The following is a 19,973-nucleotide window of genomic DNA, read 5'->3' on the forward strand; positions in this document are numbered from 1 at the left end:
ACAGTGACTATAGGTAACAATACGTTTTGGAGATTTGAAATTGCTAAGAGAGTACATCTTAAAAGTTCTCATCAGAAGAAAAAAAAATTCATAACTGTGAGGTGATGGATGTTACTTAAATGTATTGCGGTAATCGTTTTGCAATATATATATATATCATTATGTTGTGTACCTAAAACTAATACAATGTTACATGGCAATTATATCTCAATAAAACAAAAAAAAGTTCTCACATTTTTTAAAGCTTTAAAAACTTAAAATTGGAGGCTAACTTTACAACATGAGCTTTTTCTTTCTTCCTTTTTGAGTTTTTTAAACTAAAAAAAAAAAAAAAAAAAAGGAAAAATTTTAAGGGGAGAAAACACTTCAAAAGACCTATAATCTAAAACTAAATATTCACATATAATGTTTAAAGATTACAAAATAACACCCATACCTATTTCATACTTATTTTTATCATTTTACAGATGTATCACCAGCACACCACTGAAGATGAAAAGGTTACCTACTGACTCCTGGTGATGTTTCATGAGGGATGTGCCCTACCATTCAGATTTCCACATAAAAAGGGGTGCATGTTTTGAATCAAATCCAAGGGGAAGTGATCTATCCACCAAAAGGATCTAGAATCTTCATCCAAAATCACCACCACCCACTACTGTAATGAACCACAGCCAAAACAGAAGGTGGAAAGAAAACTGCAGTAGACACACACCTTTAACTAGCATTATTCCCATTATTAAAAATTGATAATGTAAATTAATGTAAAACCTTTAAGAGAAATCAACAGATAAAGGCTCAACAGTTAAAAGAATGTATTTTTAACAAGTAGAGAAGTAAAATTAAGATTTAAAGGCCCTAAGGTATGAAGTGGACATTCTGGTGTAAAGGAAGTGAGTCAAAGCACAATGGACACAGACATTCCAGACTGAACTGGGGATATATGCTTAGCCACACTGCACACCACTAATCCTTAATGGAAAGGATCTTACTGCATAATCTGTATGGAGCAAATGATGGAATAAAATACTAATTCATTGGTTCCTCTTCTACCATTGTAAACAGTTCAGTCTAAAAGCTAAGGTGAAGCAGAGCTAGGCAGACATCTGCAGTTGGGGAAGACAGGAGTCTCAGTTGCCTGGAATGGGATATCAGAACCCAATAAAGGTACATTAACTATCCATTTGTGCAATGAAGAGGCTTGAGGAACAGCAGCAGTATTTCAGGGGATCAAAGCCATACTGGTATGAGGAGGCCACACTTTCAGGAAAGTGGTCGGGTATAGGATGCTGGAGCGTTAAGTGGAAAGGGCATCCTGGCAAGGGGAAAGAGGCAGGAGAAGCAATCCAGCTTAAGATGTCAGAGCCTGGGCAGAGTGAAAAGAGCAACTGCACAGGGAGGTTGCATGGTGCAGGGTGTCAGAACCCAAGAGGAAGGCATTAGACCCCAGAGAGGTAAGTAGGTTTTCCATTCAAGAGGACAATCTGGAGTAGTGTGCTGATGCAGTATAAGGATGAAGAAAGCTCCTACCTGGGACATAGTCCATATGGGGTATGGGGGTGGGTATTAATCAAGTAAGTAAATATATTAAAGATAATGAGAGCCAAGTTACTTGCTGTTAGAGGGTATACAATATATAATACAATACAATAAAATGTATACAATATATAAAAGAAAGAAAATTAAAATTAACCCTGTGCTGTTGGATAAGGACTAGAGGTATGATTTTCAATATGAATGGATATAGAAATAAATATAGCCATAAATGTGTATGTATGGGTATGCATATGTTAACAGATCCCAAGAGCAGCAATGCCCCAATAAAAATAAGCAGAGAAGTCTGCTCTTAAAACTACTTTCTATTAAAAGAAAACAAGACTGCTTGAAGAAATAGCTGATTCTATAACTAGGGCAGACAAAGTCAAGATGAGCCTTGTTTTCTAGAAAGGAAAAAAGTGCTTGAAAAAATGATGGGAACATGTCAAAAGGACACAGAAATCCACTTGAGGAGGCTCCCAATGGCAAAATCTGGGACAATTTAAGCATCAAAATAAATACTAGCAATGAATTACAGCCCATTTAATAAAAAGGAATCTATGAGTCCTACCAATATAAAGAACCAATTAAATTTTGATGAGCAACAGGTAACTCATGTCATCTCAAAATAACTCCCTCCAAAATAATTATTGATGACAAAGGAGGAACACTGGGAATCTATCTGGCAGTTAATTAAATGATCAAAGTAAATACCATCAATATTAGGATAAATCAAAATTGTACACTTAATAGCCCAACACAGTCTCACTTTTATCATATTCCTGCCAAAGATGCATAACCTGAAGTTAATCTATCTTGCTTCTCTCTCTTAACAGATTATAACCAATAGGGACTGTTTAATTCACCGTTGTATCAATGCCAGTGACAGTGCCTTGAACATAGCCACTGTTTTAAAGTATTATATCATTTTAAGGGTAGTTTTATCTATTACAATAAAAAAAACACTGATCTACATGTTTTGCCATGCTCTCAATATTTTCATGATTCAGCTATATTCATTCCATTCTTCCTGAAATCCACGGTATTCATTTCAAAACTGTTGTCCACATTAGAAAGGAAATTGTGACAATTTTTACAAAGATGTATAAAGAAAGCATGAAAATGTGAAAGTTTAACCACAGCAAAAAACAGATTTATCAAAGTTCCTAACTACTGAAATACTAATTTAAATACTACCACCATTTTATGAAATATCTTTCCAAAAAAGGTTACTTTTCAAAATGAATTACATGTAAAAACCTTTTCAAATACTACTGTCAAACTATTTTATTTCTCTCCCACTAGCATAAAGGAAATACAATTATTAACATCTAATATTCACATCAGCAGGCTTTTAGAGATATAATTCCAAATCCTGATTTGGTACTTCAAAATGGAGGGCATCCTTTAAATCAGTACAAAAAATACAAATAATATGACAGAAAAATGTATACAATATATAAACAGGCAATTCACAAAGATAATATCACTAGCAATTGGGGACAATCACCATTTATCGCCCACTAGTCATATAAGTGAAAATTAGAAAGATTTCAAAGAACCATATAGGCAAATGTATGGGAAAATGGGGACTCATACACAGTAGATAAGAGTAAACTATGTTTGAAAAGAACAGTTTATCACATATTACATGCTTGACTTGGATATTTCAGTTCTAGGGCTCTATTTCTTCGAAATACTTATGCACAAAGATGTTTTTTCAAGAACAAATACTGCAGCATTATATATCAAGAAATTCTAAAAAAATGTCAATTAACAGGAAAATAGTCAAATAAATTATGGTACACTCATTGTGAAATAATATGCAGCCTTTATAAAAAAGAGGATGGCTCTATATGGGTTGGTACAGAGAAATGTCAGGGATATATGTGAAGTTAGCAGAGAAAAAGTAAGTTAAGAAACAGGATATATAGTATTCTACCTATGTTAAAAAAAAAGACTCCATTATGTGCGTATATAAACATCATATATGTATATTTATGCACATAAGTGATATGTATGTATATATGTATATACTTTTTTAAATTTACAAAAATATTAGCAAAACCATGAGTGGTTACCTCTAGGGAGAGCACTGGTAAGAGATTTAGGAGTAATGAGAATAATCAATGAAGTAGGACTTCACTTTTGATACTTAAGTATTATTTAAATGTTTTACAATTAGTATATAATACTTCCATAATTTAAAAAGAGAAAGGGAGAGTGGTGGCTGGAAGACAATAAATACATAAGAAAGGGGATTTTCTTACCCAAGCACAAATCTCTTGGACTCTCCTTATAACTATGGCCAAGAACTAGGAGTCTTCCAACCAAGTACCAACTTGGTTATCTGTTGTTCTACCATCATGTCTTTCTATCTACAGCTCTTAAATACCTATCCTTTTAAAAAATTAAAATGCAAATACTGAGCAATATCAAACTCAAACTTCATCACAACATCAGAAAGATCAGTCAACACCTTAACAAGAATTATTTGATTGAAAGCCGTGAGGTAAGAATGACAGGAAGAATAGCTACACTGTTGTAGAAAGGGGAGGCAGGGAAGCTACAAACAAGGAAGGAAGTAAAGAACACTGAAAGGGAAGAGATTGGGGGAAGGGAGAAAGAGGCAGTTAACAGGAAAAAACAGTAGAATCAAAAGGTCCTGCTTGAGACTCCACTGTTCCAGAAGCACATCATTATATGGATTAAGAGCATGGACTCTTGTACTTAAAATATTTGGGTTCAAAATACCAGTTCTAACATTACAGCTGTGCAACATTGGGCAAGTTACCTAAAATTCTGTGCTCTATTTCCTCATCTGTAAAATGAGGACACTAATAGTATCTATCTCAGAGAGTTGTATAGTGAGCATTGATGAGTTCATGTCTGCAAAACATTTAGAACAGCACCAGGCACATTGTAGATAACATACTATATAAATGCTTAGTACTGGGAACCAATGCATTGGTATCTTGTCCATATGCTGTTGGCATTCAATGCTACACAGGAAGACTGCTCATTCTGTACTCCAGTAACACCCTACTGAGGGCTTTCTGACTGCAGGAACACGCAAGCCACAAATACCAGTGTTAATGTTGATGATGGCTAGGAAGCTGATGAATAAACCCCTGCAGATTCCTTGCTCTTGGCTTGGGATAACTCTGAAGCATACTTTGTCTCCAAGAGTTCCACAATGGTAGTGAGCTCCACATGCCCATGGTGGTAACTACTAGGATACTGCCCTTTGTTGGCTTCATCCCCTCCTTTCTCACTTCCCCACTTCCCTACCAGCATTTCATATGATCACTCACCAAGTAAACTACCTACACTTACATCCTTATCCAGGTTTTGCCTCTGAGGAAACCCAAACTAAGGCATTTATTATTATTATTACTATTATTGTTATTATTACTATTACTATTATTATTATTATTGTCATTTACTAGTCCTATCAAAGAGGACACTTATTTTACATGAAAAATGGATCTGTATTTTAGAAGAGATTATGAAACCTTAAATTTAAAATATACAATATTTAATATAGTATTTAAAGATTTTAAAAAAATTTTTGCTTCAATTCAGAGCATATATATGTGCAGGAACTGAACATATTTGAACAGGATATGTTCAGGGTATTTATCTAAACAGGAAGAACAGAGGAAAGGACAGACCTTACGTAAAGGGAGATTTGGTGATGGAAAGATGAGAGAATCTGATGGCATCTGTATATTTTTAAAGAAGTCAAGCTCATATTTATTTAAAACCTCTTCTATTTCTTTCCTTCCTTCATTCCTTTCTTCTCTCCCAGTTTTGGTTCTAATCCCATTCCCTGCTACAGTTCTTTTTCCTCTTGTATTTTTCATTTGTGTTTATAACAGCTGGCTGAAGGACAACCCCAGAGTAATAGCTGAAAGGAAATATGGATAGAGGGCCTTCATCACCACAGCTGACCCCAAGTCCCACAATTCTACCTTACTTCAGTGATAATTATCTAAGGGAAGGGAAGTGGGAGGAACTGAATGATCTGTGTGCACCTGCCTGCCGGTATTTAAGAAAACCTCATTGCAATGGTTAATCCTCTTCCAAAGCTACATCACTCCTCTGAAAGAGATATTCATCATCCCATAATCTGACACAGGATTGCAGAAATAAGGTTTTCCTGTATCAGGCTTAAACTGGAATATGTCTATGTATTATCTATGACTTGAGAAGACCTACTGTGAAGAGCCATAGCTTATCCTGGCATTGTCATGGGTAAGTATCTACTTGATTTTGATTACTTGTAGCAACACAGTAAGACAGCTGCATGATAAAAGAGTTTTTTTGTTTGTTTGATTATTCACTCAATAAATATTTATTGAGCTTAAAAATTCTATACAGCTAAGGAATTTTGAACATTAAGTGTAACATTTGGAATATTCTTAAAAATCTTTACTAGGATATCTGACAATAAAGCAAATGCTAAAAAAAAAAAGGCTGTTTGAATGACTACCTACATCTTAGCAGTTACCACATCATACTGTAATTATCAGTTTTTAAGTCCATCTCCCCCACTAGACAGCTGCTCTTTAACGATGGGTTTGCCCTCTCCATTTAAGTGCAATATCCAACACAGTTCCTGGTATACAACAGTCTTTCAATAAATACCAGTTTAATAAATGAATGAAATAAATGCATCATTATAAAAAGTAGATAATTATGAGCTATGGCCAAAGATAAGCAAGTATTTCCAATGTATTCAGGGTCTAAATGATCTTTTTCACTCTCAAGAAAATTCAGTTTTCATTTGCTTGCATTTAAGAAGAGGATATTTAATATTTTAATAACCCAATTCCAAATATAACAAAAATGAGAGAAAAAATAATCATTCTCAAATCCCTCATCTAACAGTGAAGTCACAATTCTTTGCATAAAAGGTGTGCCAGATCTTCAGACTTTTATATTAAGTTCTCTGGACTTAATCACAGTTCACTTTCCATAAAGGCAACTACATGGATTTTGAGAGTTGAAAAATAAAGCTCTCCTTCGAACTTCATCAACATTCATATTCTCTTCATCAGCAAGTTAGATTAAATAACTATTAGGACAAACAAGCATTCTGTATACTAGAAATTCTGTGAAGTATATGCCCTACACACATTTTGGCATTGCTTACCCATAAGCCAAACTCTACTGACTACATTGTTACAGAATATATACATACTTGAAAACTTTTCAACTACTGTTTGGTTTCTCTGCACATGTAACAAACTATCTTGCTATACATTTGTAGGATTCCCAGTTTCAGAAGTCATTTATGTCCTCCTTCACAATTAAGAAGCCAGGAAATCGACCAAATATCTCAGTAAATACCAACACAAAGAAACTGTCTAAACGGACTGCTGACCTTTCCTCTGGCATAATTCCATCCCAGAACAGAAGTAAAACACAAATCAGATCCCAACAATATTTTATCCAAATGAAGTTTCAAAGGTGTTTAACTCATTTGAACTATTTCTACAATGGCTCAAGTAGACTGACCATGAACCAATCTAAAGAGAGGTGAGCTGAAACAAGTGACTTTGTGATGCTCCTTCCAACTCTATAATGCTACTCAAAGTATACAAAACAAAGAAGTACCTATTGCAATTGAATATTTCATGTAAAATATTTAAACTTTTACATTTGAGATAGTATAAAAATGTTGGTATTACCCATTGAGCATACAGCAATTTGAAAAGCCCTCTCTGCCTTAAAATTTTCACCCACCAGTACCTAAAATTCCACCATCCATTCCTTTAAACAGAGTACTAATCCAATATTCTTCTAAAATGCAAAGATGTATTTAGAGTATCTCAAAAATAGTTAACATTAATTATTACCCTGTGTTATTAGCATAAATTAATTCATTAGATGACTTTTCTCATTTATAAGCAGGACCCAGGAATATCACAAAAGGCTCAAGATTACTGAAGATGGGGAAAACCTTAAAAAGGAGACAGTAGGCAACAAAAGCAAACTTAATTTCCTTAGCAGTTTTGGCCAGGGTCAGCAGCTTTATGTGTATAAAGCAAAATTATAATCATGACCTATTCTGTTCATTTAAACAAACAAAATAGACAATTATCTTCTTAAATCAAACAGATTAGGTATAACCATCTGCACCTAAAAGAGTCATTCCAATTCCCTTTCAGTCCCAGGATTCTACATGCAACAAACACAATTTCAGTATTAACTAACTCTAAACCAGTATAATTAAGTGGTAAAACAATGTTCAATCAGAAATAACACAAATCAACTGGTATCCTGGAAGTAGAGTAGGCTTCAAAGCCAGATTGAAACGAAACGCTCACTCTACCCCTCTACCCTTTTGCTTAGCTGTGAGGTAGCTTGAGCAAGTCACTGAATGTCTTCAAGCCTGTTAATAAGTTGTAAAATGGCCATCTTTTCCTTGAAATGAGGAAAAACACAAAGCAAACATTAAACTCATAGCACAGTGTTTGACATGAAACACATTATAAGTGATAGTTAAGCTACTATTATTATTCTTAAAAAAATCAGTCAACAAAGTTTAAAACTAAAAAACTATCAAATGCATAGTAGTAAACAACTAAAATGTGCCTTATTCCTTACAGTATATAAACGAAAGATATATATTTAACTAAATAACAGAATTTTAAAACCAAAATAAATTAGTTGACATAAATAACAATCAAGGAAATATTTTACTAATATGAATAATTCACAGTTTACAAATACCAGTGAGCATGATTTTTAGAAGTAGATCAAAGTACACAGAACTTGGATGCCAAATTACACTAGCGTACTAGGCAATACCAAAGTGCACTAGTCACTAGGTAACTACTGCTGAAGAAATATTCAGATACAACTGACAATTCACCTTCAGCATATTCCTTAATCAGTAATACAAAGAGATCAACAGAATTTGCCATGAGTGAAGGGTTTAATCCCCCCTACTTCAATATCCCATACATTGATTAGAGGGATTTAACTTTTTCTACTGACTGAACACAGTCCTTGTTACTTTTAATTATTTTATTGAGAATTCAACATATCACCTCCATTTTGACTAAACGTACACCAGAAATCATAACACTAAAAAGCATTATCAAAGAAAAATTCTAAAGACAGTTTCTTGTAATAAAACTACTTCCATTTTCCTATCTGGCTCCTAAGCTTCTCTTATTTCTACCTTAAGTCACTTCAGTCAGAAAACCCTCTATATCTATCCACCCATCAAAATAGGGTCTTTGGATGTGGAGGAGAAGAAGGAAGAAACTGGCACTCCCCTCATATCAATTTCAAAGAAAATATTTTTTTATTAGCATGCTGCTATACAGACAGCACAACAGATCCATTTAATAGCCTATTCCTGTAAGCTGAACTTTTAATGAACTACAAGAACAAAAAAAGGGCTGCTTCAGGGAGTTTTGTGGAGATGTGACCGATACAATACTACTAGTGATACTTGACACAGTAGTTTTAAATAGTTATGGAGTTGGATATAATCATAGCTTTATATATGCATACAAAGTGACAAGTACAATAAAAGTCAGTTGTCTTAAAGTTTAGAATTAACATTTTGGTCAACATCATCTTACTCTGAAATGCTCATTCCATCCAACTAACTGTGAAATTGAGTAACAGAATCCTCATTTAAAATGGAATTAGGAGGCCAGACGGGGAAGTTCTCAAACCCTACCACTGCCTCCACTGCAGACCCCCAACAGGAAGAAAGGTACCTTGCACGCCCAACAGAAAAGAAGCCCAGAATTCACCTCTCACCAGGAGGAAGAAAGATTGTCTCCTGTGCAACAACAACCCAGCCAATGAGAGACTGTCATAATTTAACCAATGAAAGGCTACTACACTTGGAACTCTGCATTTACTACAAGGGACTTTTGTCTATAACAGCACCTCCCAATAAATTCTCCCCTTTCCTGTATAAAACAATGTTCCTCTCCTTTGTTCTCCAGACTTGCCTATGGTTTTACACACACATCCTGAATTGCAATTCTTATTCCCAAATAAACTCATTTTTGTTGGTAAAATAACTGACAGTTTTATTTTTAAGGTTAATGTAACCCACCATAAAAATGATAAAAATGTATTCACTGCTTGCTATGTGCCAGCCACTGTCTAAACATTGTAGACGTATTTACTCTAATTGTCACAAATAACTACTTATTTACAATTCTCCATTTTACAGGTGAGAAAACTGTGGCAGTGAGAAACTAAACACAAAGAGCTCAGAGATGGCTGACCTGGGACTTGAACCTAGACTGTATGGCTTTAGAGTCTGTGTAATGTTGCCTCTCGTATCACTTATGCTTACAGAAATCAGTCAGTAATCATCTCTTGCTCCTCAAGTTTCTTTGGACCTTGAACTATGAAAGGTTTGGACCCAAACTATGAAAAATGGGTTCTTTCTGCCAAGCTCTAAATTCTAGGAGCTAATATGAATGTTAAAAAATTCATACTTTGGTATAAAAAATTCATGTTTCCCACTATGCCTTCTCCCGCCACCCAAAAGTACCCTCCATTAAATCAAAGGTCAGCAATCACTTTTTTCTAATAATCACAAGTTGTTAACACATAAAGTTATGGAGCCTGAGTATCAGCAAAGAAGGCCAAATTATAAAATACCCCCAAACTAACTGAACCACCTCACCATTTTTCTGTACCTCTGTCTCACCTGGCCAAAAGGACTGTATAAGAGCTTATTTCCTCCTAAAGAAATTGACAATTGATAGAAGGCATGCTGGTAGTTTAATATTTGTCCAAAAATTCTTGATATTCCTCCCTTTATGAAATGGAGCTTAATCCTCTCCCAAGTGTGGGCTGGACTTAGTGATACAGTTCTAAAAGAGTATGGCAGAAGCAGTGGTGTGTTTAAGTAAAAAATGGCATCATAGACACAAAAAAGAATGGCATCACAGCTTCCTCCTTCATCTCTCTCAGGTCATCTCTTCCAGGGGAAGCCAGCTTCCTTATTAGAACACTTAAGAAGCCCTACAGAGAGGTCCATGTGGTAAGGATTTGAGGCCTCCAGCCCATAGCCAGTGAATTAGCCATCAAGAAAGCAAATCCTCCAGTCCTGTTTGAGTATACCCAGATCATGGAAGGCCCAGTGAAGATCTTTGCCACAACCTGATGAGAGACCAGAAGTCAGAAGCAACCAGTTCAGTCACTTCCAGATTCCCCACCCACAGAAACTCTGAGATGATAAATGTTTTAAGCCATTAAATTCAGAGATAATTTGTTACTCAACAATAGATAACTAATACAAACTATAAGAAAGGTAATTTTGCAAGATATCTGCAGGATATCTCTCACCCTGATGGTTTACATCTGTCATCTTAAGCTAAATTACCCTCACTCTATTCTCCTCCTTCTTACCAAAAGATCAGAAGTCAGCAGCACCACACCAAGAAGGCTACCCATCACAGAAGTTCACAAAAATATTTCCTCCTTCTACATGGGTAGAAGTCTCCTGCATGGACTTGCAGGGGAGCAACTTCTACCATACCTCTTACAAATTATCTGTATCCATAATCACAAGCACTTCCTTAACCTCCTGTCTTGGTGAAAGTCTATCTAAAGTACCCTTGATCTGCATCCTTGAATTCCATCTCTTCCAGCCTTATCAGTTACTCTGGCTGCACCAATGATTCTCCCTTAGCCCTCTATGCTCAAATGTTCTTTCTGATGTTTTTTTTTATCCTTAAGCAAATAAAGACTGTAAATGTATTCAGATCACTCACATCTTTAAAAGACAAAAAACCTCTCAGATTCAGATTTCCAGCTATCCCCTCTCTATTCCATTTAAAACCAAACTTTCTGAAAGAGTAAATGATATTATTTCAACTTCCTTATCTCTTACCCAGTATGAACTGGCTCCACCTATATAATTGCTCTTGCTCATGTCAACAACATCTTAACTGACTAGTCCAATGAATATTTTCATTGTCTTCATTTTATTTGATGTCTCGAAGAGGCTTATTACTTGTTCCTTTTCTCCAAACTCAACTCTTCCACTGACTTCTGTCTAACTCTCCTGATTTTCTCCTCCTCTGCTCACTCCTTCATCTCCTTTGAGGTGTGTTTTTCTTCCACCAGACCCTTAAATACTAGCATTCCCTTTCCTCACCTCTTTTTACTCTATATTTCCTGAGTAATGTCATTCATTCTCATCGGTTATAAACTAAGACTCCAAAATTTAATTCAAACTGGGTCTTCTTCTTAACTCAGATCCATATATACAACTGCCTAACAACATTTCTTGGAAGTCACAAGTGCCTCAAATACAACAGCTCAGAACTGAACCTACCTCTTCAGACCATGTTCCCCAATCTATTGTTCTTTCTATAATCTCTCAGTAAGTGGTCCCAAAACCCACTCATTTTCCCAAGCCAGATATCAGATAATTCATTTATCTTGCAAATATTTATTAAACATTATGTGCTTGAACATGACAGTGGTTAGAAATTACCCTGACTCCATTTTCCCTCAGACTCACTACATCTTATCCATTCTCTCTTTTGCATCTATCTAAGCAATCCATTTCCATCCCTTAACTCCCATTTTCACTGCTTTATTTCTGATTCTCATTTGCCACCTGGATTATAATAGCTGCTAACTGATTACCATGCTTCCAAGCTAATCTCTCTCCAATTCATCATGTAGACTGTTTCATCATGGCATGTCACTTCTATTTGTCATATATAAATACCCCAAAATTTTCTCAAAATAGTTAATTTCTTAGACTCGCATGGAATTTTGAAATTATACCATGATCTTTAACACATAAAACAGTATGCTATAATAAAGTCTATAAGAATCCTATTTTTCCACTGCACCTCTTATAGAGTATCCTCCTTTATTAACTAAAATAACGGAGAGTTATCATAAATACAAACATTTACCACATGGGTAGTGCTGTTTTCCCAGTATTTTATATAAACCAAAAAACATCCTTGCATATTAAAATTAAGAAAAGGTATGGGTTCACAAAAATACTACCTCCTACAAAACAACTCACTACCCTAGTACTCTCCAGAGCCATGACGACCACCACACTACTAGTAGAAGCCTGAAATAATGCCAGACATACACAATACCCAATAAATATTTAGGAAATGAATCAAATGTTTCTTAATCATATTTAACCATTTCTTCTATTACTCTCCATAGAATAGTCAAAAATGTATTTGAGTTCAACCATACACAGTATTCCATTAAGAACAAACGAAAAGTCAACTAATTTTCTTCATTTCTTTTTAAAACTCTTTATAGCATAGTCGATTACTGAGCAAGCAGAAGACAGAAAAGAATGACACTTAATAGAGAATCAAGCCAAAGTTTCCCCTGGCTTTCTTTAGCCAATGCACAAACTAAGCATATGACTCAACTGTCAGTCAGATATCAATAACTCAAAAGTCAGGTAAAATGATTGTCAGGCCATATTATACACCGCCAGCATGCTACCCCCATCCCTTCACCATTTAAGCAAATTAAAACTCAGTTGAAGCAGAGATCTCTTCTGAGTTTAACTGGAAATTAGACTTTAAAAGTGAGCCAAAATATTTACCCAAGTTTTTTTCCAGAGTCTGCAATGTTCTGTTTTTCCTTCCCCTTATCTTCAGAAGAAGGTCCATCTGCAGTGTTTCATCTTAACAAACCTGAAAAGAACAGCATTTTTGCCAATTATACAAGATAGCCTGGCTTTATCAGCCATTTCACCAGATTCAATGATCTGATGTACACACACACACACACACACACACACACACACACACACACACACACAGTCTTTAATGTTAGTCCAATAGTACATTTCCTTCTTTCACATTTCCAAACAAGAAAATACTCTTAAATCTAGAAAAACACCACAATTTTCAAACTATGGCCTTCCAAAGGTTTCAACCACTGTATTTATGCAAAGAGCATGATTTTGGTAGTCAGAGGGTTCTACAGGTTAAATCCTACCTTTAAAACATATTCAAAGTGTGGCCTTGAAAAAGTTGTTCTTTCAGTTAGGTCCTTGCTGGCAAGAATGGTGCTTCAGTTTCTTCCAATTCCCTGGCACACTTTTTATCAAATGAAAATCACCTTGCAAACTCAAAATGCTTGGAAGAAGGTAAAACATACTCACTAAGGGACTGTATACTGGAGTCAGATTACCTGGTATAAATCACAGCTCTGACAAGTTAGGCAAGTTGTTTTTCAGGGCTTTAGTTGTTTCATCTATAAAATGGGAATAATAATAGACCTTCTATGATAGGACTGTTAGATAATATACCCACAGGAAGTATGTACCACTCAATAATTATATAACATATTCCGGTTAACTCATCTATTTTTGTATTTAATGTGTCTAGTTAACAGAATAAACGAGCTTCAATGCCATGCACTGAGTGAAAGGAGCAACAAGAAGCTAGGTGAAACTTACACGCTTGAACAGTTACAAAAACATTACATCTTACAAAGGAAATTTACAAGAACTCTTTACGTTTAAAAGCTTCTCTAACTTTCTATTACCAAAACTAATGCCAACGGGGATGGAGGGTGGAGAGTGGGGGAATAGGGCGAGAGACAACTAAGACTCCGCAAAAGGAAAATCAACTTGCTTCGCCTTCCTTTGACCAACAGACAGCGTTTCCGCTGAAATGTACACTTCCAGAGTGTAGACTCGGCAAGCAGCAATTCAGAATACAAACACAGGGCATATGGGCTGGAAAGGTGGGTTCTAAGGCTCCACCGCCTTTGGTCAATCGACCTCATCTATGTTAAGCAGGGGCTCCCGCGGCCGGGTGCTGCTAGCAAAGCTGAGCCTGGGAAATCAGGTGCAAGGTCCTTCCCGCCAGTCCACACACACACACCAGCGAGTGGACGCCGCCCAGGCCTTATCACCATCCACGGGGCCCCTCCTGCATCCGCGACCCTACTAACTGACTGCCATGGCCCTCCGAGGCCTTCCACTGACCTCCCACAGTCGGGTTACTGGTCCCCATGCTGCAGGTAAGGGTAGCAAAAGACAGATGAGTAGATGCCGCAGCAAGCGGCCGCGATGAAGCCAAGCCTCTCGGGTTCCGACCGGGCTGAGGTGTAGAGATGCTGTGGGAAGTACTGCCCCCCTCGACCTCGCCCAGCCCGATCCGTTCCCTCACCTGGCGAGCGCCGGGCGGCCCGGAATCGCTCCAGCTTCTCTCTCGTGGACGCCAAGGGCCTTGATCAGCCGCAGCGGCGGCGGCAGCAGGAGCGCCGATACGGGCACGACCCCGCGCCCACACCCTAGCGCCGCCGGCCGAGCCCCGGCCCGTGTCCCCAGCCTCTGACCCAGAGGGGGCGGAGGAGGATGGGAGGGGCTGAAGCTGCGGCAGGGCGGCACTGCGGCTGCGTCAAGCGGTATCGTCACACGTTACGACGCCGGCGCCCCGGGGCACGCCACCCGAGCCCCGCCCAGCAGTCGGCCGACATTCAGCCCACGCTCCCACTTCCCACCCGCTTCCAGGGCTAGGGGCGGAGCCTGGGCTGTAAGGCAGCGATCAGCGGAGGATTTGAAAAATCAAGTTTACAGCCCACTCCAGGTGAATGTTGATGAACGGCCTTTCTCAGGCCACCGAACAGACAGGCACAGGTACCAACAGACTGCTGACAAAAAAGAGAATCTGACTGGTGCGATGATGTGAAATGCATCCTCTCAGAGAGCAATACTTTCATGACCCTATTAATAAGGGGAGCTTGACTGCGTGATATACTGGCACACTTAATCTGTCAACTATGTTATATTAATAGAGTGGTTTCATGGTCACCATTTTTAAAGAAAAAGACAGCATATTACTTAGCGGGTGAACCAAGGCAAACGACTTCCTGTAGAGGAAGGCTTATCACAGATATTTTGTGCATTTCTTAGGTACAAACTGTAATAGAGAAAAGTGGAAAACAGTCGTAGCTCTGTGGAAGCTTTCTGATTGCTTAGGGCAGATGTGGAATATGCACATAAAACAACTGGAAATGAAAAACAGTAATATACTAGAAATAGCAAACAGTGTTAAGCATGGGCCAGGCCCTGTTCTAAGCACTTTATGTTCATTACTCATTTAATCCTATGCAAACCCTGCAAAGTAAATGCTCTTATCCCTATTTAGTTCCATTTCACAAATTAAAAACTAAGGTATAGAGAGGTCAAATAACTTGCCAAACTGGAGAGCTAGGGTGTGAATTCAAGAAGTGTGGCTCCAAAGTTCAGGATCTTAAGTATTGTATACTGCCTCTTAAATTCTAAATGTCTAGATCTCTAGTTCTTTCTTCCTGAGCTGAAGTACCATATCTCCTAACATTTTCATCTGGGAGTCACTTTTATGTCAAAATGAACAGATACGAACCAAATTTAAAAGAAAGCCAGAAAAGGTTTAATACATGAAGTACCATTAACCTTTATTGTATATAAGGAAATGGAGGCCCAAGTGGAAATGGATTATGAACGTACTGAATGAAAGCCAAGAAGAGAAATGCATACACCTATCATAGTTACTTCCCCATGCCACCAGGACACTCCACCTCCCTTATTTGAATTAACTTTTTAGAGTTTATTTCTGTACTTATACAAAAAAATTAATTTCAAAAGTCTTTTTCAAAGTCTGAAATAATTCCAATCATTCTTATTTTTTGTTCCCCAGCAAGGCTCCAGGACCTCCCCAGGGATTCAAGTTTGCTACAGCCAAACCACCTACTTTGCCCAAGAGGGAAATTGTCCCAGTACAAGTTCTCTGTACTAGAAATTATGCAGATGTGGTATCAAACTAAACTGCAACTAAATTTCTCTGGAGCTAAGGGAAAGCAGGAAGAGGGAAAAGGTGAGAGGGAGGTGAAATTCACTGTGGTCTTCATCTAACTACTGAGTGAACTGTTGGAAAATGAAAGTTTCTGACTACTTCCTTTCCGTCCTTAATGAACAAGAATCACCCTGTAACTACAGAAAGGCTTTCAACAACATCATAAAAATGAATTATTTATTCTAGAAGCCTTTCTATTCTAAAGGTGTTTTATGATGTGAAGAACATTAAGGTCTCTGACGTTTCATTTGACTCACTAATTTTCATGGCAAGGCTTATTCTCCCACACTTTCACTTTTCACCAGTATGCCAGTAAAATAAAGGTACAAAAGCAACCATCTCCATCCAGAATCCTCAATAAGAATTGAGGGCACTAACAATTAAAGCCCTCTAGTGATTTTTTAAATGTTTTTTTATTCTAACTACACTTTGAAATTATTGATACATCACAGAAAATTGCAAAGACAGGACAAAGTGGTCTTGTATACCCTTCATCCAGTTTCTCCCAATGGTTTTATCTTACATGATTATAGTACAATATGGAAACCAGGAATTTGACATTGGTATGATGTGTGTGTGTGTATGTATATATATATATGTATATATATATATATATATATACATATATATATATGTCTTTTATCATATGTACTTTCATGTAACATCACTGCAAACAAGCTACATAACTATTTATCACCACAAAGATGAACCCTCATGCTACCCCTACCCATTATAGTCACATCCACTTCCCTCTCTGTGCCATCCCTGAATCTAGGCAACCACTAAATCTGTCTTTCATGTACTTACTTCCTTTCAAGAATGTTATATTAATAGGTCCAATAAAACCATGCAGTATGTGAACTTTAGAAGCTGCCTTTTTTTACTTAGCACAATGTCCTCAAGATCTATCCAAGTTGTTGCATATGCCGATAGTTTGTTCTTTTTATTGCTGAGTAGTATTCCATGTATGGATGTTCCACTGTCTGTTTAACCATTCACCTACTGAGGTATATTTTGGTTGTTTTGTGTTTGGGGTTTTCACAAATAAAGCTTCTGTGAATAATTGTGTACAGGTTTTCTCTGTGGTCTAGTGGTTAAAAAAAAAAATGTGAAATTTTCTTTGTTTTTGTTTCTTTTGGCCTGCTAAAAAGAACTTTTTTTTCTTTTTTTACAGCAGGCCCAAGGTAAAAAAGCTGAAATTTATCTCTTTCAATTTTCTCTGTCCCCCTTGTTCCTCTTGTTTGCCACTCACAGGCTCACATACAAAGTCAGGCTCTCATTATGCCCCTGAAATTATCCTCCTCATCTCCTTTTGGGGAATATTTCACTTTTATGTGAAAACCTTAAAGACAGTAAAAATCTTCAAGTTCAGAGAGATTGAATAGAATAAATTTCTAATGGTATAATTTTAGGCACAGTGAAAAGATTAAAGATGAGAAGGATTACTTTCAAAGTAATCCACTGAGGAAGCCACCAAATTAAACTGCTTTCTATTTATATTGATATTTTCACCATGAAAATCTTTTATACTAGAGTAAAACTAAATGTAGTCAAAAATTAAATTAAATATGTGCTAAAATACAGTTTTAAAATTAAATGCATATTAAGTGCCAGGCCCTTGGCTAATGCCTTATATGTATTATTTCATTTTATTTGCACAAGCCCCTAATGTAAGTACCACTTGTGAATGAGGTGTTTAGAAAAGTTAAATAACTTTCCCAAAGTCACACAAGCTAGAAAGTGGAAACAGAACTTGGACCCAAGTGAGTCTAACTCCAGCACCCATTATTTTTCACTGCTCCATACTAGATCCAAGCAGAAAAAGAATTCTCAAATTGTAGTACTGCAACAGATAATAATGTAAAAACCATAACTGCTTTACCAGTGACTTAAAAACAATGATGTTAAAGCAGCATATTGTCTGTATTTTAATGCATAAAAGAATTTAATGCCACCAACTTCAATTTTTTAAAGTTGTTTTGAATGATTAATTCAGATTTTCATTTTACCATCATTTATTAATTTCTTAAAATCAAAACTACTTTATGTATAAACTTGAGTGTTCCTCAATTTGTTATATACTTGTTTTAATGCCAGGGTACCAACTCTTGGTCAATTCTCACACCAAAAAAAAAAAAAGTAAAAATAATCAGTAACATCAGTAAGTCCCTAAAAACAAACAAAAAATTTTAAATAGACTCCTAAATGATTTCCCAATAGACCTGCCAACGGGAATCATTTCTTTCATTTCACTTACCCCTGGCCAGTGCGGGCCCCATCCCAAGCTGCTTCTGTCAGGCCGCAAGTGTCCCAGGAGACACCAATGCTAAAACAAACAAACCAATGAGATGTAAGTCAAATATGTTTTCAGAAAACCACAATTACCTACTTTAAAACTGACAAAAAAGAGAGAGAAGTTGAACATGTATTTTGAAAGAGAAAGTTTGTACAATCTTCTGCTATACTAGACATTTTCTAATAATGACTTGAAATTTAAAATAATATGTAATGACCTACAAATCAAAAAGCAAAACCAACAACCTGATAAGCAAAAAATATGAACATACGGCTCACATAAAGAGAAGGACAAGTGGGCCTAAAATGTTAGAAAAGATGTTCTTTATTCTCATAAAAAGATAAAGGCCAGTTAAAGCTACAGTTTAGGTACCATTTCTTTTATTTTCGATTGACAACACCCAAAAAAAAATGGATAATTCAATATTAGAGTTTGGTAACACAGAAAACTTGTGGGCATATAAATTGATTTAGCCTCACAGAGAGCAATAAAGCAATATCATTTAAAAATTTTAAGTAATCATCTTTTCATCCAGCAATTTTGCTTCTAGAAATGAATCATACAGATATCTTCAAATATAACCAAAATGTTCAGGCTATCCATTGCTATGTTCTTCATAAAAATAAAAGTCTGTTAACAACCTAAAAATGTTCAATTCTAGAAGGATAGTTTAAACATCATGGGACATCTCTAGAGCAGTGAAAAAATGTGATAGCTATAAATACACTGATGAGAGATGATCTACAATGTACATTATTAAAAGGGTAAAGATGGAAAAATGTATGTGTACATATTCAAAATAATTACTAAATAAAAAAGCCAAACCCAACAAATTAAAAATTTAAAAACAAACTGGTCAAAAGACTAACTTGGACAGAAGTTAAAATTTCCTCAATGGTACATAGTGTAAGATAACATATATACATACATGTGTTTATATATATATATATATACTTTTAGTCATATATGGACAATGCTGAAGGAACTGGTATAGACTGTATTGGGAATGGGAACTAACCAGGTGACCTGGCCCCCGATGAGTTTGGAGATTTTTCTTTCACTATATATCCTTTATATAACATCTGAGTTTTGTAATGTGTGCATGTGTTACCTACTCTATAGTAAAATAAAATATTTTAATGAAATAAAAGTATCTTTTTCTTTGGTTCTTTCATCAATTTATACTTTCTCCAAAACTCGTTACATTAGTTCACTTGTCTGCCCTAACAAAATCCCACAGAGTGGGTGGCTTAATCAAAGGGAATTTATTTTCTAAGTTCCGGAGTCTGGAAGTCCTAGAT

General features: G+C 36.3%; 1 protein-coding gene and 1 long non-coding RNA gene across 3 annotated transcripts in view; one reads left to right on the forward strand and one right to left on the reverse strand.

Annotated features, from left to right (window-relative positions):
* Nucleotides 1-14,902, reverse strand: part of BLTP1 (bridge-like lipid transfer protein family member 1) — a 206,293-nt gene extending 191,391 nt beyond the window's left edge. The window contains exons 1-2 of the mRNA XM_073238071.1: nucleotides 14,709-14,902; nucleotides 13,130-13,220 (exon numbers count right to left, since the gene is read on the reverse strand). The gene's annotated coding sequence lies outside the window, so the exon portion shown is untranslated. The remainder of the gene's footprint in view (nucleotides 1-13,129; nucleotides 13,221-14,708) is intronic.
* An 87-nt stretch (nucleotides 14,903-14,989) lies between these two features.
* LOC118968848 (uncharacterized) lies at nucleotides 14,990-17,237 on the forward strand. Of its 2 annotated transcripts, none has more exons than XR_005056694.2 (2): nucleotides 14,990-15,178; nucleotides 16,221-17,237. It is a non-coding gene; the product is annotated as an uncharacterized lncRNA (long non-coding RNA). The 2 variants fall into 2 exon arrangements; XR_012131978.1 differs by having other exon boundaries at nucleotides 14,990-15,128.
* The last annotated feature ends 2,736 nt before the right edge of the window (nucleotides 17,238-19,973 follow it).

Source organism: Manis javanica, chromosome 5 (assembly GCF_040802235.1).
Source record: "Manis javanica isolate MJ-LG chromosome 5, MJ_LKY, whole genome shotgun sequence".
NCBI classification, from domain to species: domain Eukaryota; kingdom Metazoa; phylum Chordata; class Mammalia; order Pholidota; family Manidae; genus Manis; species Manis javanica.